Source organism: Danio aesculapii, chromosome 4 (assembly GCF_903798145.1).
Source record: "Danio aesculapii chromosome 4, fDanAes4.1, whole genome shotgun sequence".
In the NCBI taxonomy this organism is placed as follows: domain Eukaryota; kingdom Metazoa; phylum Chordata; class Actinopteri; order Cypriniformes; family Danionidae; genus Danio; species Danio aesculapii.
In genome coordinates this window covers 14,672,420-14,699,639 of record NC_079438.1, presented here as the reverse complement: position 1 = coordinate 14,699,639, position 27,220 = coordinate 14,672,420, and the positions used below count along the sequence as shown (strand labels likewise).

The 27,220-nt window shown below is 42.4% G+C and overlaps 1 protein-coding gene, 15 non-coding genes and 1 pseudogene across 16 annotated transcripts in view; 9 read left to right on the top strand and 8 right to left on the bottom strand.

Annotated features, from left to right (window-relative positions):
* LOC130222028 (NLR family CARD domain-containing protein 3-like) overlaps nucleotides 1-27,220 on the bottom strand; it is a 503,712-nt gene that overhangs the window by 433,758 nt on the left and 42,734 nt on the right.
* Nucleotides 1-27,220, bottom strand: part of LOC130222147 (gastrula zinc finger protein XlCGF8.2DB-like) — a 245,622-nt pseudogene that overhangs the window by 200,889 nt on the left and 17,513 nt on the right.
* Nucleotides 2,893-2,964, bottom strand: trnap-ugg (transfer RNA proline (anticodon UGG)). Its single transcript has one exon. It is a non-coding gene; the product is annotated as a tRNA-Pro (tRNA).
* On the top strand, nucleotides 3,838-3,919 carry trnas-uga (transfer RNA serine (anticodon UGA)). The gene has a single exon. It is a non-coding gene; the product is annotated as a tRNA-Ser (tRNA).
* On the top strand, nucleotides 5,265-5,337 carry trnak-uuu (transfer RNA lysine (anticodon UUU)). The gene has a single exon. It is a non-coding gene; the product is annotated as a tRNA-Lys (tRNA).
* On the top strand, nucleotides 6,051-6,132 carry trnas-uga (transfer RNA serine (anticodon UGA)). The gene has a single exon. It is a non-coding gene; the product is annotated as a tRNA-Ser (tRNA).
* Nucleotides 7,087-7,168, top strand: trnas-aga (transfer RNA serine (anticodon AGA)). The gene has a single exon. It is a non-coding gene; the product is annotated as a tRNA-Ser (tRNA).
* trnas-uga (transfer RNA serine (anticodon UGA)) lies at nucleotides 7,517-7,598 on the top strand. Its single transcript has one exon. It is a non-coding gene; the product is annotated as a tRNA-Ser (tRNA).
* On the bottom strand, nucleotides 10,438-10,556 carry LOC130223889 (5S ribosomal RNA). Its single transcript, XR_008836999.1, has one exon. It is a non-coding gene; the product is annotated as a 5S ribosomal RNA (ribosomal RNA).
* On the bottom strand, nucleotides 10,739-10,857 carry LOC130224103 (5S ribosomal RNA). Its single transcript, XR_008837180.1, has one exon. It is a non-coding gene; the product is annotated as a 5S ribosomal RNA (ribosomal RNA).
* On the bottom strand, nucleotides 11,040-11,158 carry LOC130224102 (5S ribosomal RNA). The gene has a single exon (XR_008837179.1). It is a non-coding gene; the product is annotated as a 5S ribosomal RNA (ribosomal RNA).
* LOC130224101 (5S ribosomal RNA) lies at nucleotides 11,345-11,463 on the bottom strand. The gene has a single exon (XR_008837178.1). It is a non-coding gene; the product is annotated as a 5S ribosomal RNA (ribosomal RNA).
* On the bottom strand, nucleotides 11,646-11,764 carry LOC130224099 (5S ribosomal RNA). The gene has a single exon (XR_008837177.1). It is a non-coding gene; the product is annotated as a 5S ribosomal RNA (ribosomal RNA).
* trnai-aau (transfer RNA isoleucine (anticodon AAU)) lies at nucleotides 22,645-22,718 on the top strand. Its single transcript has one exon. It is a non-coding gene; the product is annotated as a tRNA-Ile (tRNA).
* Nucleotides 24,503-24,575, top strand: trnah-gug (transfer RNA histidin (anticodon GUG)). The gene has a single exon. It is a non-coding gene; the product is annotated as a tRNA-His (tRNA).
* trnai-aau (transfer RNA isoleucine (anticodon AAU)) lies at nucleotides 24,685-24,758 on the top strand. The gene has a single exon. It is a non-coding gene; the product is annotated as a tRNA-Ile (tRNA).
* On the top strand, nucleotides 24,847-24,919 carry trnaf-gaa (transfer RNA phenylalanine (anticodon GAA)). The gene has a single exon. It is a non-coding gene; the product is annotated as a tRNA-Phe (tRNA).

The window sequence follows — 27,220 nt, the reverse complement described above, 5'->3', positions numbered from 1 at the left end:
CACAAGTCCAAAAACATGTGGTAGAGGTGAATTGGGTTGGCTAAATTGTCCTTAGTTCATGTGTGTGAATGATTGTGTATGGATGTTTCCCAGTGATGGGTTGCAGCTGTAAGAGCATCCGTTGCATAAAAACTGCATTCCGCTGTGGATGTAACAACAATTGTTCTTAATTGTCCTGAAACAAATGTTTTCTTCAGCTTAATTACCTGGGCTGTTAATTTTTTTATTTTATTTTTGTTTTGACAGCAATAAATTAAAAGCAGTTGGACAAACTAATGACTCTGGTATTTATTTGTATGTTCTTGTACGTGTGGTGCTGTTGTGTTTTTGTCTTCAAATACTTGCATCAGTGTCACTACTACCTGTCTGTTGACTATCTGCTGAACATTTACAGATTAGTAGCCATGCTGTCTGTGATGTTGGCTCCTTACAGTCATTCAACAGCATTTCTTAGGTTTTCACTTCGTTTTGATGGGCCCAGTGTGACAACAGATGAGCTGATAAATGTACCTTAAAGGGCACCTATGGTAAAAAATCTACTTTTTAAGCTGTTTGGACAGACATATGTGCATGTATGGTGTATAGACCATCATATTGGGGTGAAATAAGCACACCCAGTGCTTTTTTTTCAATTTAACAACATAAAAACTATGGAGCAATTGGAGCGGTTTTCAAACCGACCGCAACTTTACGTAGGAGTGCGGTCCCCCTGCCCACCAATATTGATTGACAGGCGCGTCATCATATCCTCAGTTTGTTAATTCACGTGCACCATTTTCAGCGTGAGTCGAAGCGATATCACTAAAGGAACACCCTAGCTCTATTTTTAGATGCAAGGCTCATTGGGCTCAACACAAGAGCAATATTCTCCACATTATCGCTCTAATCGGAATTATTGGTTGTATCTTTAGGTAGGTTTGCAAACGTGTACTTCTCATTGAGTCTACCTTATACTTCTGCCGTTTGCATTTCTCGCGATCCCAGAAGCTCCCTGTGATCTTAACTAGCATGCGTTATAGAATTCTAAACATACACTCAAGTCGACGGCTGGGCGCCTCGGACCGCTGCAGACATGAATTGCCGCTGTGTGTACCCTGATAGAAACCTATGTTTAGAATTAAAAAATGCGTGGCGCGATGATTCGGAACACTTCATGTTTCTGCCCCGCCACAGAGAGTGTCTGGTGTGCCGTGTCGCGGCTTCGAGCGGCGCATACGGTGCCTCAGTAAAAGTTAATTCAGTGTGCGTGGTTATTAGTTTCTGTGTACAAGCTCAGCACTTGAAACTAGCACACAGTTGGCTGTAAAACTGTACAAAGACACATATGATTTTGTACTCTCTGCTTGGTCTGTGTCCGAGTCGTACATGTACGACTGATTGCTGAACCTCTCACTCCTGCTCCTTCTCTGTCTGCCTGTCAGACTCTGTTGCAAACGCAGAGTGGGTGAGCTCATGGCCCCGCCCCTTGTTACGTTGGCGGGAAGTTGAAACTAATTTACATGTAAAGCAACACACCCATAAATCAGCGAACTGTGGACACGCCCCCAACATGACACTTTTTAACACATTATAATAAAAAAATCTGAATTGTGTTTTAAACCGAACCTAAACTGGCACACTCAGAAGAACCATAATATTAATGTTAAATCATAAAAAATAGGTAAACTATGTGCCCTTTAAAGTAAAATAACTGTCTACTAAAAGTTAGGTTAAATGCAACAAATAGTTAATTAAACACTCTTAGATTGTACCTGACCCTAATTTTATATTTGATTAAAGTTCATGTTAAAATATCTTGCGTTGCTACTTATAGGCATCTGAATGTTTAGTCAAAGTCTATTCATAAACTGGATAACAACTACATGCAGACAATAACAACAAACATCTTGGTGGTCAATGTTCTGAAAACTTGTTGAGGATTTGTTGCATAACTACTAATACATTGTTGAACATCTGTAGAATATTAGTTGCATATCTACTGATACACTGTTGAACATCTACAACCTAATTTGGTAACACGTAACTTACCAAGTTTATTAAATGTTGAGGATTTGTTGCATATTTACTAATACATTGTTGAACATCTGTTGAAGATTTGTTGCATATCTACTGAAACACTGTTGAACATCTAGAACCTAAATTGGTAACACTTATCTTATCGAAAGTTTAATAAATGTTTACATGCTGTAGACATTGTATTGATTGCCTAAGAACATTTAAAGACAATCTACAGATACTATCCAGATGAAAGTAAACAGATAAGAACTTGAAAAGTAACTTACGGTCAGCAGACTATCTAAAGGGGGACCATCAAAATAAAGTGTTACCCGGCTTCTTTTCGTTGGCATCTTGTTGAAGGCATACAAAAACTCCATGACAAATGATTGGCGAAATGGCCCAGTGGCCAAGGGATAAGGCATCAACCTCCGGTTCAAGTCCCATCTGGGTTGTCTTTGAAGGTCTCACCTCAATTTGGGAGCAATGTTTGGTGGATTAAACACGGTAGCTGTGAAAACCTTCTTGAGATGTGTTTGCATGTCATTAACTTCCTGCATTGCCATGCATATTACCTCTTATGACTAAAAGGGTAACGAGATACCTAACGCGAAAGGCCATTTTGAATCCTGCATGGTGCCTACAGAGAAGAGACTGTGTACAAAGACAAAATGGTGCTTACATATAAAGCTGGTGGGTTGTTCAAGATCCGTAAACAAATCTAACAACCGAATCATTGCCGCTCCTTTTTTTGTCTGTATAGTTGTACATGTTAGACTGATTTAGATCAGAAGTCCACTAAATGTTCATTAAGTAAAGTCACAGCAAAAGCTGCTACAATTAACATAAAAACACCTTGGATAGCACAGCACTGCTGCTTTTTCTATGACTGTCGTAGGGCTCGTCGGGGATTTGAACCCAGGACCTCTCGCATCCAAAGCGAGAATCATACCCCTAGACCAACGAGCCCAGTAGAAATAGTCTGCAGTGCCACAAAAAATTCTGTGAGACCGATCCAATCTACTCTTTGTTCATGTTGTTTTTGTTACGTGTGTCAGCAACTCCCTGGAGGCATATTACAGTTCACAGTAAGTATAAAACAGTCCAGTGGCCTAATGGATAAGGCACCAGCCTTTGAAGCTGGGGATTGTGGGTTTAAAGTACCAACTGGGTTGTCTTTGATGCAGTTCCTTTTAAGTTGACTGTGCAAGACAATCCAGTATTACCTTTAAAAAGCTAGGTTCATACCCTTAGGTCAAAAAGACATGACAATGGAAAACTCATCACAGAAGCTGTTTTGTCATTAGGTGTACACATCAGATCGTCTGAATGTAATGTGGCATAGGGATCCTAAAGTACTGTTTTCTGAGTAACAAGAACTTCCTGAGCCATACATCAGATATGACAAACACTAGTGTTTACCCATTGGCCTAATGGAAAAGGCATCAGCCTTCGAAGCTGGGGATTGTGGATTCAAGTCCCATCTGGTTTGTCTTTGTTGGATTACATTTAAGTTGTGTGAAACAATTCCGACTGGTCTTCTCAAAACTTAGGCGTGATGATCTGAGGACAATAGTTAGCTTCGAATTCTCAGACTTGCTGCACACTTCAAATAAGATTCATCCAATCTTGCTTGAATCTCACTGTCACGTTACAAACCTAAATGGTTCCGCTAATCTTTGGTAATGGAGATCTTGACTTCAAGTACCCCGTGGCTTTCAACTAATGCTTTCAAGCAATGATTGTGCCGCTTTTTACAACCTCAGGCCATTTATGCCCCAACTGTGCTGCGTTCAATGTTCCCCACATTCAGCAGAAAAAGTCAACAGGCTGCCACCATGCGTAGTCGTGGCCGAGAGGTTAAGGTGATGGACTTGAAATCCATTGGGGTCTCCCCGCGCAGGTTTGAACCCTGCCGATTACGGAACAGCCAGCTGCTTTTGCTTTTTCTCTCTGTGAGAGGAACTGTGGCTTTTGCGACATTTGGTTGCGGGTCTGCGTGTTTAATCCCATATTGAATAACAAGTCGCAATTTAGCTTTTTTTGTAGTCCCTACACTCTGATGTTGCCTAGAGAAACGTTCAATAAATCGACAGCAACATCTTGTACGGCTCATCAAGATTGGGATTTGATTTTTTTTTAAGAGGACGCAGGTCTGTGCTGTGATGAGAAAGTGTTGTCAGCCGGCAAGGGGCTTGCAGAGGGCCAACTCCGCAAACAGGTGCTTCCACAGACAGGAGCCCGGATAGCTCAGTCGGTAGAGCATCAGACTTTTAATCTGAGGGTCCAGGGTTCAAGTCCCTGTTAGGCCGAAGGCCTGTCAGTTTGTCAGAGACCTCGTTGTTATTTTCATATCACTTGGTGGCTGTTCATTGTGGTGTGGCCTGCGAGAGCACGTTGCTCTGAATTCAGATCATCAGCTTGTGTGGAAAGAGTGCCCATGAAGTTAGCTGAGTGTGTTAGAGAGCTATGCTGTCCCTGCTTCCCAGAGATTGTATGGAAAAGTTGCGCAATAGCTAGTGCACCTGCCTCTACCCCTGTTGATCCTGTGCTTGGTTGCCACCTCAGCAGGAGAGAGAAAGCTGATGTCTGTAGTCGTGGCTGAGTGGTTAAGGCGATGGACTAGAAATCCATTGAGGTTTCCCCGCGCAGGTTCGAATCCTGCCGACTACGTTGTTTTGCACGTCCACTCATGTTGTTGTTCTCTTTTCTTTCAAGCCTCCTATACGTAATTGCAATCCTCCTCTGCATCTCACAAACAAGCCCCTGTCACTTAGTGACCAGGCAGCTGTGGGTGAGCGACAGTGGTTTGACACGACCGTACAGTGATCCGTACTCTGTGTTGTGGCCAGAGAAATCACAGTTTGAATCCCGGTCACAGCAGCGCGTAGTTTTTTTTTCCAAGTCGCCCAGTCCTTTTTGGCTGTCCCTTTGTGGCACATTTTCCCCACTCCATCTGCTTCTGGAAAGTTGCTTTATGCACAGCTCTTTTCAAGACTGATGCTAGCACAGTTCCAAAAGGCCCAGGCGAAATGTGCTTTTGGCCATGCTTTTGGACCATGGCTTTGGTAACACCTAATGACTTCAAGGTCTTTTACGGTGCAGCTCAGCAGTGGCATGGCACAGCTCTGAAACGCCGTTTCCTGGAGGACGACTGCATCTGTTTTTTTTAAGAGGACGCAGGTCTGTGCTGTGATGAGAAAGTGTTGTCAGCCGGCAAGGGGTTTGCAGAGGGGCAACTCCGCAAACAGGTGCTTCCACAGACAGGAACCCGGATAGCTCAGTCGGTAGAGCATCAGACTTTTAATCTGAGGGTCCAGGGTTCAAGTCCCTGTTCGGGCGAAGGCCTGTCTGTTTGTCAGAGACCTCGTTGCTCTTTTCATATCACTTGGTGGCTGTCCATTGTGGTGTGGCCTGCGAGAGCACGTTGCTCTGAATTCAGATTATCAGCTTGTGTGGAAAGAGTGCCCATGAAGTTAACTGAGTGTGTTAGATTGAGAGCTATGCTGTCCCTGCTTCCCAGACATTGTACAAAAAAGTTGCACAAGAGCTAGTGCACCTTCCTCTACCCCTGTTGACCCTGTGCTTGGTTGCCACCTCAGCAGGAGAGAGAAAGCTGATGTCTGTAGTCATGCCCGAGTGATTAAGGCGATGGACTAGAAATCCATTGGAGTTTCCCCGCGCAGGTTCGAATCCTGCTGACTACGTTGTTTTGCACGTCCACTCATGTTGTTGTTCTCTTTTCTTTCAAGCCTCCTATACGTAATTGCAATCCTCCTCTGCATCTCACAAACAAGCCCCTGTCACTTAGTGACCAGGCAGCTGTGGGTGAGCGACAGTGGTTTGCCGCGACCGTACAGTGATCCGTACTCTGTGTTGTGGCCAGAGAAATCGCAGTTTGAATCCCGGTCACAGCAGCGTGTACCTGTTAACGGAAAGCCATGCTGGGCTGAGTTTTTGTCACCTCAGGCCACGGCTGGATTTCTCACCCCAACCTCTGCTGTTTCTAGTGTTGCCCACATCCGGCCAACAGAGCGGACAAGTCAAGGCCAGGTGTAGTCATGGCCAAGAGGTTAAGGCGATGGACTTGAAATCCATTGGGGTCTCCCCGCGCAGGTTCGAACCCTGCCGACTACGGAACAGCCAGTTGCTTTTGCTTTTTCTCTCTGTGAGAGGAACTGTGGCTTTTGCGACGTTTGGTTGCGGGCCTGCGTGTTTAATCCCATATTGAATAATTCAAGTCCAGCAACTAGTCGCAATTTAGCTTTTTTTGTAGTCCCTACACTCTGATGTTGCCTAGAGAAACGTTCAATAAATCGACAGCAACATCTTGTACAGCTCATCAAGATTGGGATTTGATAGTTTTTTTTCCAAGTCACCCAGTCCTTTTTGGCTGTCCCTTTGTGGCACATTTTCCCCACTCCATCTGCTTCTGGAGAGTTGCTTTATGCACAGCTCTTTTCAAGACTGATGCTAGCACAGTTCCAAAAGGCCCAGGCGAAATGTGCTTTTGGCCATACTTTTGGACCATGGCTTTGGTAACACCTAATGACTTCAAGGTCTTTCATGGTGCAGCTCAGCAGTGGCATGGCACAGCTCTGAAACGCTGTTTCCTGGAGGACGACTGCATCTGTTTTTTTTAAGAGGACGCAGGTCTGTGCTGTGATGAGAAAGTGTTGTCAGCCGGCAAGGGGCTTGCAGAGGGCCAACTCCGCAAACAGGTGCTTCCACAGACAGGAGCCCGGATAGCTCAGTCGGTAGAGCATCAGACTTTTAATCTGAGGGTCCAGGGTTCAAGTCCCTGTTAGGCCGAAGGCCTGTCAGTTTGTCAGAGACCTTGTTGTTATTTTCATATCACTTGGTGGCTGTCCATTGTGGTGTGGCCTGCGAGAGCACGTTGCTCTGAATTCAGATCATCAGCTTGTGTGGAAAGAGTGCCCATGAAGTTAGCTGAGTGTGTTAGAGAGCTATGCTGTCCCTGCTTCCCAGAGATTGTACGGAAAAGTTGCGCAATAGCTAGTGCACCTGCCTCTACCCCTGTTGATCCTGTGCTTGGTTGCCACCTCCGCAGCAGAGAGAAAGCTGATGTCTGTAGTCGTGGCTGAGTGGTTAAAGCGATGGACTAGAAATCCATTGGGGTTTCCCCGCACAGGTTCGAATCCTGCCGACTACGTTGTTTTGCACGTCCACTCATGTTGTTGTTCTCTTTTCTTTCAAGCCTCCTATACGTAATTGCAATCCTCCTCTGCATCTCACAAACAAGCCCCTGTCACTTAGTGACCAGGCAGCTGTGGGTGAGCGACAGTGGTTTGCCGCGACCGTACAGTGATCCGTACTCTGTGTTGTGGCCAGAGAAATCGCAGTTTGAATCCCGGTCACAGCAGCGTGTACCTGTTAACGGAAAGCCATGCTGGGCTGAGTTTTTGTCACCTCAGGCCACGGCTGGATTTCTCACCCCAACCTCTGCTGTTTCTAGTGTTGCCCACATCCGGCCAACAGAGCGGACGAGTCAAGGCCAGGTGTAGTCGTGGCCAAGAGGTTAAGGCGATGGACTTGAAATCCATTGGGGTCTCCCTGCGCAGGTTCGAACCCTGCCGACTACGGAACAGCCAGCTGCTTTTGCTTTTTCTCTCTGTGAGAGGAACTGTGGCTTTTGCGACGTTTGGTTGCGGGCCTGCGTGTTTAATCCCATATTGAATAATTCAAGTCCAGCGACTAGTCGCAATTTAGCTTTTTTTGTAGTCCCTACACTCTGATGTTGCCTAGAGAAACGTTCAATAAATCGACAGCAACATCTTGTACGGCTCATCAAGATTGGGATTTGATAGTTTTTTTTTCCAAGTCGCCCAGTCCTTTTTGGCTGTCCCTTTGTGGCACATTTTCCCCACTCCATCTGCTTCTGGAGAGTTGCTTTATGCACAGCTCTTTTCAAGACTGATGCTAGCACAGTTCCAAAAGGCCCAGGCGAAATGTGCTTTTGGCCATGTTTTTGGACCATGGCTTTGGTAACACCTAATGACTTCAAGGTCTTTCACGGTGCAGCTCAGCAGTGGCATGGCACTGTTTTTTTTAAGAGGACTCAGGTCTGTGCTGTGATGAGAAAGTATTGTCGGGGGGTAAGGGAGATCTTGACTTCAAGTACCTCGTGGCTTTCAACTAATGGTCTCTTATTAGGTGGATGATGATGAAATGCAAACAAGAAAATAGCTGCAGTGATTTTAAGTTAATGAGAGTGGCCTTGTTTGGAATTTGAAACTCAAGACCAGTCACACCCTACGCGAGAACTATACCCCAGGACCAATGAGACACGAATGTGGATGACTGCACAAAGAAAATGTTTGACCATTAGTTGCACACATCTTTTTTGATGGAATGCAAACTGGCATCGAGATCCTAAAGTGCAGTTTTCCATGCGTTGGCATCTTGTTGAAGGCATTCAAAAGATCCATGACAAATGATTGACGAAATGGCCCAGTGGCCTAATGGATAAGGCATCAACCTCCGGTGCTTGGGATTGTTGGTTCAAGTCCCATCTGGGTTGTCTTTGAAGGTCTCACTTCAATTTGGGAGCAATGTTTGGTAGATGAAACACGGTAGCTGTGAAAACCTTCTTGAGATGTGTGTGCATGTCATTAACTTTCTGCATTGCCATGCATATTACCTATTATGACTAAAAGGGTAACGAGATACCTAACGCGAAAGGCCATTTTGAATCCTGCATGGTGCCTACAGAGAAGAGACTGTGTACAAAGACAAAAATGGTGCTTACATAAAAAGCTGGTGGGTTGTTCAAGATCCATAAACAAATCTAACAACCGAATTATTGCCGCTCCTTTTTTTGTCTGTATAATTGTACATGTTAGACTGATTTAGATCAGAAGTCCACTAAATGTTCATTCACTAAAGTCACAGCAAAAGCTGCTACAATTAACATAGAAACACCATGGATAGCACAGCACCGCTGCTTTTTCTATGACTGTCGTAGGGCTCGTCTGGGATTTGAACCCGGGACCTGTCGCACCCAAAGCGAGAATCATACCCCTAGACCAACGAGCCCTGAAGAAGCAGTCTGCAGTGCCACAAAAAATTCTGTGAGACCGATCCACTCTACTCTTTGTTCATGTTGTTTTTGTTACGTGTGTCAGCATCTCCCTGGAGGCATATTACAGTTCACAGGCAGTATAAAACAGCCTAGTGGCCTAATGGATAAGGCACTAGCCTTCGAAGCTAGGGATTGTGGGTTTAAAGTACCAACTGGGTTGTCTTTAATGCAGTTACTTTTAAGTTGACTGTGCAAGACAGTCCAGTGTGACCTTTAAAAAGCTAGGTTCATACCCTTAGGTCAAAATGACATGACAATGGAAAACTCCTCAGAGAAGCTGTTTTGTCATTAGGTGTACACATCAGGTCGTCTGAATGCAAAATAGCACAGGGATCCTAAAGTACTGTTTTCTGAGCTACAAGAACTTCCTGAGCCATACATCAGATACGACAAAGGCTAGTATTGGCTTAATGGATAAGGCATCAGCCTTTAAAGCTGGGGATTGTTGGTTCAAGTCCCATCTGGGTTGTCTTTGTTGGGTTACATTTAAGTTGTGTGAAACAATTCTGACTGGTCCTCTCAAAACTTAGGTGTGATGATCTGAGGAAAATAGTTAGCTTTGAATTCTCAGACTTGCTGCACACTGGCATCGAGATCCTAAAGTGCAGTTTTCCATGCGTTGGCATCTTATTGAAGGCATACAAAAGATCCATGACAAATGATTGGCCTAAGGGATAAGACATCAGCCTCCGGGGCTTGGGATTGTGGATTCAAGTCCCATCTGGGTTGTCTTTGAAGGTCTCACTTCAGTTTGGGAGCAATGTTTGGTGGATGAAACACGGTAGCTTTGAAAACCTTCTTGAGATGTGTTTGCATGTCATCAATTTCCTGCATTGCCATGCATATTACCTGTTATGATTAAAAGGGTAACGAGATACCTAACGCGAAAGGCCATTTCGAATCCTGCATGGTGCCTACAGAGAAGAGACTGTGTACAAAGACAAAAATGATGCGCACATATAAAGCTGGTGGGTTGTTCAAGATCCATAAACAAATCTAACAACCGAATCATTGCCGCTCCTTTTTTTGTCTGTATAATTTTACATGTTAGACTGATTTAGATCAGAAGTCCACTAAATGTTCATTCACTAAAGTCACAGCAAAAGCTGCTACAATTAACATAGAAACACCATAAATAGCACAGCTCCGCCTCTTTTTCTATGACAGGCGTTTTTAAAAATTTTTCTATAACAGAAACAACACCCTTGTCACCTCAAATGTTTACCTGTTTTTTTTTTTTTCTTCCGGTTTCTGCTCCGGGGCACCAGCAGCAGAAAAGACACCAGCAGCAGAGCTGTGACACGGGAAGTTTATTCGCTGCCAAATTAAGGAATTCAAAAAGCTTACAGCACCTGGGATTCCCAGGCGGTCTCCCATCCAAGCACTAACCAGGCCCAACCCTGCTTAGCTTCCGAGTTCAGATGAGATCAGGCATTGCCAGGGTGGTATGGCCGTAAGCGAAAGCAGTGGTCAAGAGTTGGCTATTTAAAAATAGGCGCAGTACCAGGTGCCGAGCGCAACTCCGCTTGCCTTGACACAGCAGCGACAGAAACAATGCCCTTGTCACCTCAATTGTTTCCCTGTATTTTTTTTTTTTTCAATTAATGTACATTTTTTTTTGGCAAATGAAGGAATTCAAAAAGCTTACAGCACCTGGTATTCCCAGGCGGTCTCCCATCCAAGTACTAACCAGGCCCAACCCTGCTTAGCTTCCGAGTTCAGATGAGATCAGGCATTGCCAGGGTGGTATGGCCGTAAGCGAGAGCAGTCGTCAAGAGTTGGCTATTTAAAAACAGGTGCAGTACCAGGAGCCGAGAGCAACTCAGCTTGCCTGGACACAGCAGCCACAGAAACAATGCCCTTGTCACCTCAATTGTTTCCCTGTATTTTTTTTTTTTTTTCAATTATTATTTTTTTTTTTGGCAAATGAAGGAATTCAAAAAGCTTACAGCACCTGGTATTCCCAGGCGGTCTCCCATCCAAGTACTAACCAGGCCCAACCCTGCTTAGCTTCCGAGTTCAGATGAGATCAGGCATTGCCAGGGTGGTATGGCCGTAAGCGAGAGCAGTCGTCAAGAGTTGGCTATTTAAAAAACAGTGCAGTACCAGGAGCCGAGAGCAACTCAGCTTGCCTGGACACAGCAGCCACAGAAAATGCCCTTGTCACCTCAATTGTTTCCCTGTATTTATTTTTTTTTTTCAATTAATGTATTCATTTATTTTTTTGGCAAATGAAGGAATTCAAAAAGCTTACAGCACCTGGTATTCCCAGGCGGTCTCCCATCCAAGTACTAACCAGGCCCAACCCTGCTTAGCTTCCGAGTTCAGATGAGATCAGGCATTGCCAGGGTGGTATGGCCGTAAGCGAGAGCAGTCGTCAAGAGTTGGCTATTTAAAAACAGGTGCAGTACCAGGAGCCGAGCAACTCAGCTTGCCTGGACACAGCAGCCACAGAAACAATGCCCTTGTCACCTCAATTGTTTCCCTGTATTTTTTTTTTTTTCAATTAATGTATTCATTTTTTTTTGGCAAATGAAGGAATTCAAAAAGCTTACAGCACCTGGTATTCCCAGGCGGTCTCCCATCCAAGTACTAACCAGGCCCAACCCTGCTTAGCTTCCGAGTTCAGATGAGATCAGGCATTGCCAGGGTGGTATGGCCGTAAGCGAAAGCAGTCGTCAAGAGTTGGCTATTTAAAAATAGGCGCAGTACCAGGTGCCGAGCGCAACTCCGCTTGCCTTGACACAGCAGCGACAGAAACTACGCCCTTGTCACCTCAATTGTTTACCTGTATTTTTTTCTTTTTTCAATTAATTAATTAATTAATTAATTTTTTTGCCAAATGAAGGAATTCAAAAAGCTTACAGCACCTGGTATTCCCAGGCGGTCTCCCATCCAAGTACTAACCAGGCCCAACCCTGCTTAGCTTCCGAGTTCAGATGAGATCAGGCATTGCCTTTTTTTTTTTTTTTTTTAATTAAAAATAATTTCAGTTACAATTTTACACGATAAAGCATAATACAATACATATTAAAAATCATTTGGAATCAAAAACATTAAAACTGTGGTAAATTCCAGTCCATTTCTTTAAAAACTTGACATGCTTTGTTTGTCAAGATTTTGCGCAGTTCACCTAAATTGTCCTCGTTTTTATAATATATATACAGTTTTTCCATATATCCTTCCGTTTTCCTCCTTAAAATTGCCCATACATTCATCACAATTTTCTCTTTTTTTGCCACAATTCTTCTTTCCCACATTGCATTCTTCATCAGCATGATACATAGGTTGACAATTTTCTTATTTTCATTATTCTTATTCCATCCCAACATCAATACTCTGTTCCATTCTGTTTCATTTTCATCCCAGTCTCCAAGTAGTCCTTTAATTAAAACTTTACAATCTTTTAAAAAACTTTCCAATTCTTGACAATATAAAAACATGTGTAAAAAACCCTCTTCTTCTGTTTGACATACTTTACATATTGCACTTTGTTCCATCCCTATCTTGTTTAAAATGACATCTGAAAAGATTGCTTTGTGCCTTATTAAAAATTCTAGACACTCGACTTTTGTTTCTACATACCTTCCTTTCATGTTTCCCCATATTTCATTTGCTTTTACATTGTGTTTTTCCATCCAGTATTTGTTTGCTGTTGGTTCTTTAAAAACTTTCTCTCTAAAAAAACAATAAATATTCTTCACTGTACACTCTTTAAAATCGTGTGTTTTTTCTCCTATTTTCACATACACTTCATTTGTTTCTTTTTCTTTTTCAAAATTGTCTATGCTTCGTATCCATTCTTTCGGAATTGCCTGTTTAATTATGTCAAGATTTTTCTCAATTTCCCTTCTGTTGTATTCCTCTTTCGCCTCCTCCATTGTGTCTATAACATATTGTTCAGTTAAAAAGCCTTCTTTAAATTCATATAAAATGTCCCTTACTTTTAAAATCCCAACTTCTATCCATTTCTTAAAAAATAAAACCTTCCCTTGACTTAAAATGTTGTTGTTCAAGAAAAGAGGTTGGTTTAAAATGTTTTCCCTTCCATGTGGATTATATTGCACTATAGTTAAAAAGTTCCCCCACGCACTTAAAATTTCTCTATAAAATTCAGGTAAGTTTTCTGTCATCCAATCTTTTGTTTTCATCCATAAAATCCCATCTCCCATGTTAAAATGACCACATTTGTTTAAAAAATATTTCATTGTTTTTTTCCACTCTGCTTTGTTTTCTTTTTCTAGATACTTCTTTATTCTTTTCACTCTTAAACTATTTTTCCTTTGTTCTACATCTATTAAACCCAACCCACCCTTGTCTGTTTCCCCTACAACTGTATTAAAAGCAATCCTTGGTGGCTTACCTCCCCATAAAAAATCAGTAAAACATTTTTTCAACCTCTTTTCTATCCACATTGGCATTTCTAAAACATATAAAACATGCCACAACTTAGACTCCATTAAAACATTTATAATCAAAACTTTTCCTTTTAATGTCAGTGTTCTTAGTTTCCAGTAATTTAACCTCCTTTCTATATCTGATAAAAAACCCTCCCACATCTTATCTCTGGCTGTTCTGGCATCTTTCCCCATTAAAACCCCTAAAATCTTTATTTCTTCTACTTCTTTAAAATTGGTGCAATCTGCTAAATCTGTCTCTTTTCCAAACTTGATATAAACCGTTTTGTCTTCATTTACTTCCCGATCCTTTACAAAATTGTTGTACTATTTTCATTGCTTCTTTCACACTCTCTTTTCCTTTTACTATTAATGTAGTGTCATCTGCATATTGAAACATTTTATTTACTTTATTTTCTTCAATTTCCATTCCTTTTATTTTTTTCTTCTTCACTGATAGCTAGGCCCAGGGATTCTGCCACAAGTGAATATAAGAGTGCTGACAGAGGACATCCTTGCCTTATTGATCGTGTTATTTTAAAACATTCTGTTAAAAAGCCATTACATTTAATTTTTGTTAAAATACCCTTATATAAAATCCTGATCCATTTTCTAAAAACTTCTCCAAAACCAAACTTTTTAAGTACTTCGAATAAAAACTGGTGTTCAACTCTGTCAAAAGCTTTTTCGAAATCCAAACTTATGATATATCCTTCCTCTTTTTTGTCCTTCATATATTCTATGATGTCTTTTATGCTCATTGTTATATCTGCTATGTCTCTTCCTTTTATCGCGTAGGCCTGTGTTGTTTGAATTATTTTTGGCATCACTTCTTTTAATCGATTTGCTAAAATTTTAGTTAAAATCTTCAGATCTGTGTTTAACATTGTGATTGGTCTGTCATTTTTTAACAATGTCTTTTCTCCTTTTTTGTGTATTCATTTCATTAATCCCATTCCCATTCTTTCATTTAATTCTTCTTTTTGCACTATTTCTTTAAAAATTTCAGTTAAAATTGGTATTAAAATTTCTTTAAAACATACGTAAAATTCACTATTTAACCCATCTATTCCTGGACTTTTCCTTTTGTTCAAGCTTTCTATTGCTTTTCTTATTTCTTCTTCTTTTATTTCTTGGTCACATTCTCTTTTATCCTCTTCATCTATTTTTGTTTTTATCTGTTTTAATAATTTTTCCATTTGTAATTCATCAACTCCCTGTGTTTTAAATAACTCCTCATAGTATGTTTTTATTTCTTTTAAAATGTCTTCATTTCCTTCTATGCTTTCTCCTTTTGCTCCTTGTATTATCTTTATTGTTTCTGCTTTTCCTTTTTGTCTTTCTAAATCAAAGAAGAATTTTGTGCACTTTTCTCCCTCTACTACATATTTTGCTTTGCTTCTTAGTCTAGCTCCTTCATATTTCTTTTCCTCAATTTCTTTCAGTTTTTCCTCCATTTCTTTTATTTTTTGTATGTCTTTTTCATTTTTTTCTAGTTCTTTTTCTAAGATTTCTTTTATTGTTTTTTCTTGGTGTCTTTTATTCTTTTGTATTATTCTACAAACTTGTATTGTAGTTTTTTTAATCAGATATTTGACATTTTCCCACCATAGTCTTTTGTCTTCATTATATATTTGGTTTCTTTTTCCTTTTCTATTATTCCTTTTATTTTTTTAACATAGTCTTCATTTTTTAAAATGTCACTATTTAATGTCCACACCCCTGGGCCTCTTTGTATTTCTTCTGTATTAAAATTAAAAAATAAAAATTTATGATCACTTAAAACAGTTTCATCATACTTTATTTTTTCTATATAAATTTCTATATTTCTTGTGCATAACACATAGTCTATTCTCGATTGAGTTACAAAATTCCCTACTATTTGTCTTCTAGAAAACTCCTTTTTCTTCCCGTTTCTCTCTCTCCAAATGTCTATCATTCCTTTTTCCTCCATTAGTGATTTTAGTTCTTTTCTTCCTGTGTCTGATTTAAAAACCATACCTTCTGTTATGTCCTGTCTGCTAAAAACAGTGTTAAAATCCCCACATACTATTATTTGTTTATAGTCATTTAAAAACCTTCTCAATATGTTAAAAAAGCTTTTCTTTTCACACTCTTCATTGGGTGCATGCACGTTAACTAAAATGATCTCTTTCCCTTCATATTTTATTTCTAAAATCATACATTTTCCTTGTTTGTCTTTATATATTACTTTACTCATTTGTAGTGCATTCTTTCTTATTAAAATTGCTACTCCTCGCCCAGCTTTCCCATCTCCATTACTATAATAAAAGTCCCCATCCCATTCTTTTTTATATTTGTCCATCACCTCATTTTTCCAATTTGTTTCTTGTAAAATAATTATTTCTTCTCTTTTACACTTTTCTTTTACATTTTGGAATTTTCTTAAGTCCATTAAACCTCTTGCATTAAAAGACACACAATTTAAAACCATTAAAAGAAGGAAAAAGGAAATAAAAACCGTCATCTCAGTCCTCTTCTTCTCCCAAACCTCTCAAAGAATCATATCTGTTGTGGCTTTTCAGTTGTCCTTTTTTAAACCTTTTTTTCTAGCAGTTTCTATTTTTGATAAAGCTTTTGCCGATCGTCTTGTTTGTCTTTTCTCAATTTTGTCTTTTTCTACTTCCTCTTCATGTTTTCCAGTCTCTCTGTCTGCTCCCTTGTTTTGTTCTTTAAGATCTTCTTTTTCTATTGCATCTAAAACGTTTTTGAAGCTAGACGTTATGTCCATTGGTGTCCATGCTACCTCCTCTTCATGCTCTATTTGTTGACTGTCTGTTTCTGTTTCTTTTTCCTTTTCTTGGTTTGTTTTCTCCTCATCCAATGTTATTTCTTCTATTGTAGTTTGTATTGTTTGTGCCGTTGTTTGTTCCTCTTCATAACTTTCCCTTTCACTGTTTCCTTCATGCATTTGCCCACTCACCTGGATCTCATCCTCCTCCTCCTCTTCCTCCATCCAACATTCACACTTATTTATATAATTCTGGCAGTCCGGGCACTTAATGGCATCGCAGTCTCGGGCAAAATGTCCCCTTTCCTCACATTTATAGCATTTAAAGTCTGGGCAATCTTTGACCATAACCTGGTGGCTGTGCATCACCCTAAAATATTGCTGACCTTCTGCCGTTTCCAGCCTTGTGCTGTAAGGAAGAGATATCACTTCTCTGGGGAATCTCACTTTGATAAATCGTGTTCCATCTTCTATTTCTGTGCCCAGATAAAGCCTTCTTTTAATTTTTGTTATGGGAAATACTCCCCAGCCTTCTAATTTATCTAAAATTAATTGATCATCCAGGTAAGCGGGCAAATGCATGAAGGAAACCACATAGTCTCTATTTTGTAACATTTTCACTTCACATGTTTCTCCTTTTATAATTAGTCCATCCATCAGTTTATCGCATGTTTCTTCTTTTTCTAAAGTTAGTTCATATTCTTTGTCCTGTCTTGGCCTGATTGCAAGAATTTTTCCAAGTCCACACTTTTCAGTTACTGCATTAATTATTTCCAAAACTCTCACCTCTTTAACTTTGTCCACATTTAGAATCACCGTTGCTTCCTTCATGTATCTTTTTCCACTTCTTTCTTGTTGCTTCTCCTGTTGTTGGTTTTCTTGTCGTTCTTTGTTTGCCATGTTTCTTCCTCCTTCCCGTCCAACGTTGTTTTCCAGTTGTCTTTCCCCTCCTAATCCAGTGCTGTTTTCTTTTTGTGTTTCTCCAGTCCGTCCTGTGATGTTTTCCCCTCGTGCTTCTTCAAACAAATCTGTGCTGTTACTTTGTGAGTCCATTTTCTCTCAAAAAAAAAGTGCTAACCACCTTCCAGCAAGCACACGTGCTGCTGTCAGGTGGTTTAAAAACAAAAAAATCAAAAAATGCCCACTATCACCAAAGAAAAACTATTAAATAAACTCAAAATAAACCAAAACAAAGGGAGAGCCTTTCTCTCCCGTCTGCAGCCTCACACTTCCTGTTTCACTCTAGCTCCCTCTAGCGTGCTCAGGGTGGTATGGCCGTAAGCGAGAGCAGCCGTCAAGAGTTGGCTATTTAAAAATAGGCGCAGCACCAGGAGCCGCTCAGCTTGCCTTGACTCAGCACCGACAGAAACAACGCCTTTGGGCACTGAAATGAGACAAGACGGCGGCGCGTTCGGTTCGCGAGGCTCAGCGTCTCTCCAGTATCTGCAATTTTGCAGTATTATTCCTGCTCATTTCGGGTCTGTTCGTGCAGAACAGCAGTGCCTTTACATCGTACACCCGACAGGACATCTTGGATATTGGATTGTGCATTCCGGACAGTTTTATTAACAATCTTCGACTCATCCCTGAGATCGCCAGAACACACGGGCCTCAGAGCCCTACACGGCCGGGCGGAAGTGCTCGGAGGCGGCGCAGAGAACGTAAACAAAGACGGGGGAAGCGCGGCGGGCTAAGAGCTAAGCTAAAGCTAACACCACACCGGCTCTCTTTACCCAGCATCTTTCTCGCCAATGTACGGTCACTGGTGAACAAAATGGATGAGATTCGACTGCGCATCAACCACAGCAAAAGATTATGGAACTGTAATGTCATGATTTTCACAGAAACATGGCTAAACAGCGGGATACCAGACACCGCTATATCGCTAACGGAGCATCAAACATTCCGAGCAGACAGAACGGCGGATGACTCCGGTAAGACCAGAGGCGGAGGATTATGCATTTATATTAACAAAGCTTGGTGCACAAACTCTGTCGTCGTTGGGAGACATTGCTCTGTTAACCTGGAATTTCTAATGGTTAAATGTAGACCGTTTTATCTGCCACGGGAGTTCACCTCCACCATAATAACTGCTGCTTATATCCCTCCCGACGCTGATGCCAAGCTCGCTATGAATGAACTTCATGCAGCCATCAGCAAACAACAGACTGCTCACCCGGAGGCTGCTTTTATTGTTGCGGGGGATTTTAATCACTCAAACTTAAAGACAGTGCTCCCCAAATTCCATCAAAACATTTTCTGCCACACAAGGGGAAACAAAACTTTAGACCAAGTTTACACAAACATGGCTGAAGCATACGCTGTGACCCCCCTCCCCCACTTGGGTCAATCAGACCACCTTTGTCTGTTTCTCACCCCCAAATACTCACCCATCGTCAACCGTGTGAAGCCATCAGTAAGGACCATCAAAGTGTGGCCAGCGGGGGTGGACTCCACACTCCAGGACAGGTTTGAACACACAGACTGGAGTATGTTTGCTTCCCAGGCCACATGTGGCTCTCACACAGACATTGACAGTTACACTTCCTCTGTTCTGGAATATATCAACACCACGATAGACAGTGTTACAACCCAGAAACAGATCACCACATACCCAAATCAAAAGCCATGGATGAACAAGGAGGTGCGCCTCCTGCTGAAGGCACGCAACACTGCATTCAGATCAGGGGATGCACAGGCCTACAGCACTTCCAGGGCTAATCTGAAGAGGGGCATCAAAAAGGCCAAGCACTGCTACAAGCTAAAGTTAGAGGAGCACTTTTCCAACTCTGATCCTCGGCGCATGTGGCAGGGCATCCAGGCCATCAGCAACTACAAACCCAGCCAGTCCACCCCCACAGCCACAAATGTCTCCTTCCTGAACGAGCTAAATGACTTTTATGCCCGCTTTGAAAGAGACAATACAGAACCCTACACCAGGAACACTACCTCAACCGACCACTCACCTATCACACTCACCTCCTCAGAAGTCTACACCGCACTGAGTCGGATCAATGTGCGTAAGGCTGCTGGACCAGACGGTATCCCTGGGCGCGTCCTCAAAGCATGTGCAGAACAGCTCACTGGGGTATTCACAGACATTTTCAACCTGTCGCTTAACCTAGCAACTGTGCCAACATGCTTTAAAACCACCTCTATTGTGCCAGTGCCCAAACACTCCAGCCCATCATGCCTGAATGACTACCGCCCTGTAGCACTCACACCCATCATCATGAAGTGCTTCGAGCGGTTGGTCCTGGCACATCTGAAAGACTCTCTGCCATCCACACTGGACCCACATCAGTTTGCCTACCGTGGCAACAGGAGCACAGAAGACGCCGTCTCCATAGCACTGCACTCTGTCCTCACACACCTGGACAATAAAAACACTTATGCACGAATGCTGTTTGTTGACTTCAGCTCAGCATTCAACACTGTCATACCCTCTAAGCTAATGATCAAACTCAGAGACCTGGATATCAACGCGTCTCTCTGCAACTGGGTTATGGACTTTCTGACTAACAGACCTCAGAATGTTAGATCAGGCCACATCTGCTCCACCACCGTCACACTCAACACTGGTGTACCCCAGGGCTGCGTGCTGAGCCCCTTCCTCTACTCCCTTTTTACCATCGACTGTAGGCCTGTGAACAGATCCAACACCATCATCAAATTTGCAGATGACACCACAGTGATTGGTCTAATCAGCAATAATGATGAGACTGCCTACAGGGAGGAGATACAGCATCTAGCCACTTGGTGCACCGACAATAATCTGCTCCTTAACACCAGCAAGACCAAGGAGCTCATTGTGGACTTCAGGAAGGGACGAACAGGCTCGCATGATCCCATCCACATTAATGGGATGGCCGTTGAGCCTGTCTCATCCTTCAAGTTCCTGGGGACCCACATCTCTAAGGACCTTTCCTGGACCACCAACACCTCCAGCCTGGTCAAGAAGGCTCACCAGCGCCTATTCTTCTTGAGGCAACTTAAGAAGAACCAGCTTTCATCAGCCGTCTTGGTGAACTTCTACCGCTGCACAATAGAAAGCATCCTGACCAACTGCGTCACAGTCTGGTATGGAAGCTGCTCTGTTGCTGAGCGTAAGGCACTGCAGCGGGTGGTGAAAACTGCCCAACGCATCACAGGGACTACACTGCCAGCCATTGAGGATATCCAGAAGAAACACTGTCTGCGCCGAACACGCAGTATTCTTAAGGACACCTCTCATCCTGCTCACAGACTGTTCTCTCTCCTGCCTTCCGGCAGGCGCTTCAGGCTCCCCCGGACAAAAACCAGCAGACTGAGGAACAGCTTTTTCCCCAGAGCTGTCTCCCTTCTGAACTCTGCCCCTTACTGACTCTTTTGCCCCCCCAATACACCCCCCACACTCCTCTAACTTATACTCCTCACAATCACTGCACTATTTAACATTTGCACATTTAAAGTTTGCACATATTCATTGCACTGATTCATTTACTTGAACTGGACATACCCACTGCACATGAACATTTGTAATTATGTTTATCTATCTGCACACTTCTGCTATTAATAGTATCCTGTACATATATTCATTTATTGTAAATCTGTTCATAGCTAATACAACCTGTATATAATGTTGATAGTACATCCATCTGTAAATATCACTATAGTTTCTCTATAACTGCACTTTATAACTTATACCTGTATCCTGCACTTGCTGCTATTGCACTGCTGGTTAGACCTAAACTGCATTTCGTTGCCTTGTACATGTACATGTGTAATGACAATAAAGTTGAATCTAATCTAATCTAATCTAATCTAATCTAATCAATAGTTTACCTCTTTTTTTTTCTTTTTAAAATTGATTCATTTTTTTTTTTTTTGGCAAATGAAGGAATTCAAAAAGCTTACAGCACCTGGTATTCCCAGGCAGTCTCCCATCCAAGTACTAACCAGGTCCAACCCTGCTTTGCTTCCGAGTTCAGATGAGATCAGGCATGCTTTTTTTTTCTTTTTTTATTAAAAATAATTTTCAAATACAATAAAACAATACATTGAGTGACTTTTCAAACATCAAAAATAAAATAAAAAAATTATTATATAAAATACATTCATTTGTATTTGTCCCACATCCAGGTACCACCATTAGTCGTCAAATTGCCTAGAATAGCGTGCTTTTCTTTTGAAGGTCCTACCTAGTAATGCTCCAGTAAATGTGTGAGGAGCCCTGCATGCCGAATGACGAGTTACTCAGAAATCAATGCACATTGGCTCCGCCTTGGATGGACCTTCTGCTACTTTCCTGCAAGACCAGTTTTTTAATTCATCCTCTTCATCTCGGGCAGCAGCTCTACACCATCTTGAGGTTCCATAGTGTAATGGATAGCACTCTGCATCCAGCGATCTAAGTTCAAATCTAGATGGGACATGTTTTTTTTTTTTTGCCAGCACCGCACAAAAAAGCTAAAATAGCATTCTATTCCCTTGAAGGCCAGAGAATAACAGTTACTATGGGTTTTCTAGGACCCTCAAGTCCAGCTGCTTCACCCTCAAGTCCACCTGCTTCCATTTGACCAAAACGCTATCTTTCTCCCAGGTGGTCACATCGCTTCTGGTGATGATTCCTATGGGCTAATCGACAGCACTCTGCTATATATTTAGTGCTTTGATTTCCCACTGCGGACGCGCCATCGAATAAAAGAAAACTGTGACTTGATAGGGCTTCTGAAGGATTGCAATGATTAGTACTACACAGAACCGGCAAAGCTGACGTAAGGAAATTCGCTCTAAACCCTCCAGGTGCAACCAGCTTTGCAATAAAAGCCACTGTGAAAGGCATGAAAACACAAGTGGAAAATGCAGGTATCGATCCCGCTACCTCTCGCATGCTAAGCGCTCTACCATTTGAGCTAATTCCCCTTTTCACAAGCCAAATTGAACATTTTAGACGTGGTCAAAAAAGAAAAAATAAGATCACATCTGTTCTGTGGTGGCTTCTTTGCCCTGCCTGCCATTTAGTCGTCAAATTGCCTAGAATAGCGTGCTTTTCGTTTGAAGGCCCTACCTAGTCCTGCTCCAGTAAATGTGTGAGGAGCCCTGCATGCCGAATGACGAGTTACTCAGAAATCAATGCACATTGGCCTTGCCTTGGATGGACCTTCTGCTACTTTCCTGCAAGGCCATTTTTTAATTCATCATCTTCATGTCGGGCAGCAGCTCTATATCGTCTTAAGGTTCCGTGGTGTAATGGTTAGCACTGTGGACTCTGAATCCAGTGATTCGAGTTCAAATCTCGGTGGGACCTGTTTTTATTTTGCCAGCACCGCACAAAAAAAGTTAAAAAAGCATACTCTTCCCTTGAAGGCCAAAGAATGACACTAACTCTGGGTTTTCCAGCACACTGGTAAGAAAAAGGCCGGTTAGCTCAGTTGGTTAGAGCGTGGTGCTAATAACGCCAAGGTCGCGGGTTCGATACCCGTACTGGCCAAATTTTTACTCTCAGATGCACTTAAGGGCTCAGCTTGGTCTAACAGACATCCCTGCTGCAGGAAAGCTGTGTCATGGCAGCCGAAATAGCTCAGTTGGGAGAGCGTTAGACTGAAGATCGAAAGGTCCCTGGTTTGATCCCGGGTTTAGGCAAAGCAATGTTGTTGTTCTGTTTTGGGCACAGGGTCAGTTGAATGAAAGTCACCCAAAAAGCCTAGCCACTTCACCCTTAAGTCCAGCTGCTTCCATATGACCAAAACGCTATCTTTCTCCCAGGTGGTCACATCGCTTCTGGTGATGATTCCTATGGCCTAATCGACAGCACTCTGCTATATATTTAGTGCTTTGATTTCCCACTGCGGACAAGCCATCGAATAAAAGTAAACTGTGACTTGATAGGGCTTCTGAAGGATTGCAATGATTAGTACTACACAGAACCGGGAAAGCTGACGTAAGGAAATTCGCTCTAAACCCTCCAGGTGCAACCAGCTTTGCATTAAAAGCCACTGTGAAAGGCATGAAAACACAAGTGGAGAATGCAGGCATCGATCCCGCTACCTCTCGCATGCTAAGCGAGCGCTCTACCATTTGAGCTAATTCCCCTTTTCACAATCAAAATTGAACATTTTAGACGTGGTCGAAAAAGAAAAAATAAGATCACATCTGTTCTGTAGTGGCTTCTTTGCCCTGCCTGCCATTTAGTCGTCAAATTGCCTAGAATGGCGTGCTTTTCTTTTGAAGGCCCTACCTAGTAATGCTCCAGTAAATGTGTGAGGAGCCCTGCATGCCGAATGACGAGTTACTCAGAAATCAATGCACATTGGCCTTGCCTTGGATGGACCTTCTGCTACTTTCCTGCAAGGCCAGTTTTTTAATTCATCATCTTCACGTCGGGCAGCAGCTCTACACCATCTTGAGGTTCCATAATGTAATGGATAGCACTCTGCATCCAGCGATCTAAATTCAAATCTAGATGGGACCTGTTTTTTTTTTTGCCAGCACCGCACAAAAAAGCTAAAATAGCATTCTATTCCCTTGAAAGCCAGAGAATAACAGTTACTATGGGTTTTCTAGGACCCTCAAGTCCAGTTGCTTAACCCTCAAGTCCACCTGCTTCCATTTGACCAAAACGCTATCTTTCTCCCAGGTGGTCACATCGCTTCTGGTGATGATTCCTATGGGCTAATCGACAGCAATCTGCTATATATTTAGTGCTTTGATTTCCCACTGCGGACGCGCCATTGAATAAAAGAAAACTGTGACTTGATAGGGCTTCTGAAGGATTGCAATGATTAGTACTACACAGAACCGGCAAAGCTGACGTAAGGAAATTCGCTCTAAACCCTCCAGGTGCAACCAGCTTTGCAATAAAAGCCAGTGTGAAAGGCATGAAAACACAAGTGGAGAATGCGGGCATCAATCCCGCTACCTCTCGCATGCTAAGCGACCATTCTACCATTTAAGCTAATTCCCCTTTTCACAATCAAAATTGAACATTTTAGACGTGGTCGAAAAAGAAATAAGATCACATCTGTTCTGTAGTGGCTTCTTTGCCCTGCCTGCCATTTAGTCGTCAAATTGCCTAGAATGGCGTGCTTTTCTTTTGAAGGCCCTACCTAGTCCTGCTCCAGTAAATGTGTGAGGAGCCCTGCATGCCGAATGACGAGTTACTCAGAAATCAATGCACATTGGCCTTGCCTTGGATGGACCTTCTGCTACTTTCCTGCAAGGCCATTTTTTTAATTCATCATCTTCATGTCGGGCAGCAGCTCTATATCATCTAAAGGTTCCATGGTGTAATGGTTAGCACTCTGGACTGTGAATCCAGTGATCTGAGGTTCAAATCTCAGTGGGACCAGTTTTTATTTTGCCAGCACTGCACAAAAAAAGTTAAAATAGCATCCTGTTCCCTTGAAGGCCAAAGAATGACACTAACTCTGGGTTTTCCAGCACACTGGTATGAAAACGGCCGGTTAGCTCAGTTGGTTAGAGCGTGGTGCTAATAACGCCAAGGTCGCGGGTTCGATACCCGTACTGGCCAAATTTTTACTCTCTTATGCCTCAGATGCACTTAAGGGCTCAGCTTGGTCTCACAGACATCCCTGCTGCAGGAAAGCTGTATCATGGCAGCCGAAATAGCTCAGTTGGGAGAGCGTTAGACTGAAGATCTAAAGGTCCCTGGTTCGATCCCTAGTTTTGGCAAAGCAATGTTGTTGTTCTGTTTTGGGCACAGGGTCAGTTGAATGAAAGTCACCCAAAAAGCCTAGCCGCTTTACCCTTAAGTCCACCTGCTTCCATTTGACCAAAACGCTATCTTTCTCCCAGGTGGTCACATCGCTTCTGGTGATGATTCCTATGGCCTAATCGACAGCACTCTGCTATGTGAAGTTTCATAAACTAATTTCGAGAGGAGCACGTGATATGATTGAGCACGTCTGGCCACTCATCTGTAATTAGTAATAATCCAATCAGAGTGATCCCAGTTCACTATAAATGGATTATTTTCTCCCTAATGTTTTATCTTCGTTTGGAAGAATGCTTCCCGCTACAAACGCTCCAGCATTTAACCTAGGCTTCAGCATTGTTTAAACCTTTCAACGTGGAAGAACAAACAAACAAACAAACAAACAGCAACAACAACAACTCCAGCCAGAACCCCGCTCTCCCCAAAATATCAGCCGCCGCCTCGCCAGCTATCAAGCCTGAATTACAGCAAGACGCCGGCCCACCAGCTCTTCCAACTTCTACTCCTACTGCCCCACTCAACGCAAGCCACACCTTCCATTAAACTCAAGACGCCGGTGATCCAAGCCATTTCTATGAAGCCTGACTCTAACTGATATCCTAGAGGTCCACTTTCCGTAACGTACATGCTTTAAGCGGAAGCTTCGCTACATAACTACACTCTAACAAAGACTAAACATTTTATAAAAGTTTTGAAAGATGAGACCAGCGTGAATCAAATGATTTCAATAAAGAACTCACCTCTCAACCTCCCGCCTATCCACAGATCCATAACTTTCTGACTGCAGAAGTAATTCGATTGCAACTGACCAAGCAATCTATTCCACAAACATTAGTCCACAACATACTCATATGTTGATAAACGTCCATGGAAGGATGCACTGTTTTCAGTCAAACCAGCTGCTGGAGCGCGTGCAGCAGAATAGTCTTTCAAGCACAAACACTATAGCGACCTTTTGCACTCTGACGGATACTCCAAGGAGCCAATAGCCAAAAGGAGAAATGTCACCATCCAATGAGCTTTCCAAACTTTAGATGACCCCGCCTTATCTCTTGACAGTTTCATGAATGGACTGAGTGCTAAGACTTTGTGAATGAATCCGGCCAGATACGCTCGAGATTTTTCAATCACGTTAAGATTCCGAACGTGATGATGTTTATCTTGGACTTAGTAAAAGCCCATGACAAACAGTACATTCACACAGTTCCAAGTGGTGACATCGTTTTTTTGAAGTTAAAGGTTTGATGTTGGCAGTTGATTATTTACATTTTATTTATATATATAAAAAAATAAAAAAATAAAAAAATAAAATAAAATAAAATTTTAATAACCCCTCTGCCACATCTAATCCGATAGCCAAGGAACCAACGAAAAGAGTATTACCCAGCCAGTGAAAAACATTCAACACAAAGCATTGAAGCTCTTTTGCAACATGCCAATAGCTACTCTTATATCAATACACATGAGTGCCATAGTCACGCTTATAATGACAAGTCAGTGGGACGAGAAACAGCGAAGAAACAACTTCCTGCTTGACTGCTACGAACAAAGAGGACATTTCTGGCAGTAGAATAACGTTTCATCCACTGACTCTGTTAGATACATTTTGCTTTTAAACAAACTACTATATCACTAAGGGGTTAAACTCCACTTCACCATACTATCACCTCACCTGCTCTTCAAGAGGTACTTCCAGGACCACCAGCCAAGACACGGCCCATATCCTCAGCTCTTCATCCATCTGCCACCCTGCAGGGGGACGAATGTCCACTTCTACAACCCTTGCTTATTGTGACATCTAAGCTATTGTAACATGTATTAACAAAGGCGCTTCCATTCACAGTTGACAACGCTCTGACGAAGCGACCTTGCATGAATATCAGCTAAAACATTTAATTATGTCTGCTGTACATGTACCATGTCGTGACCATTTAATCTCTAATTCTTTCTTGTTTTCTCATTTTAGAGGTCATGGCTACCAGCTCCAGAAACTACCCTTATTCAACCCATCACACTCTATATCCATTTCCAAATGTATTCACACTCTTCACAAACATGCATTTCCCCTCATACAGCCCACACACTTGAGGCCATATTCACACTAGCCCCTTTTGCCTCATACAGCCCACACACTTGAGGCCATATTCACACTAGCCCCTTTTGCCTCATACAGCCCACACACTTTAGGCCATATTCACACTAGCCCCTTTTGCCTCATACAGCCCACACACTTGAGGCCATATTCACACTAGCCCCTT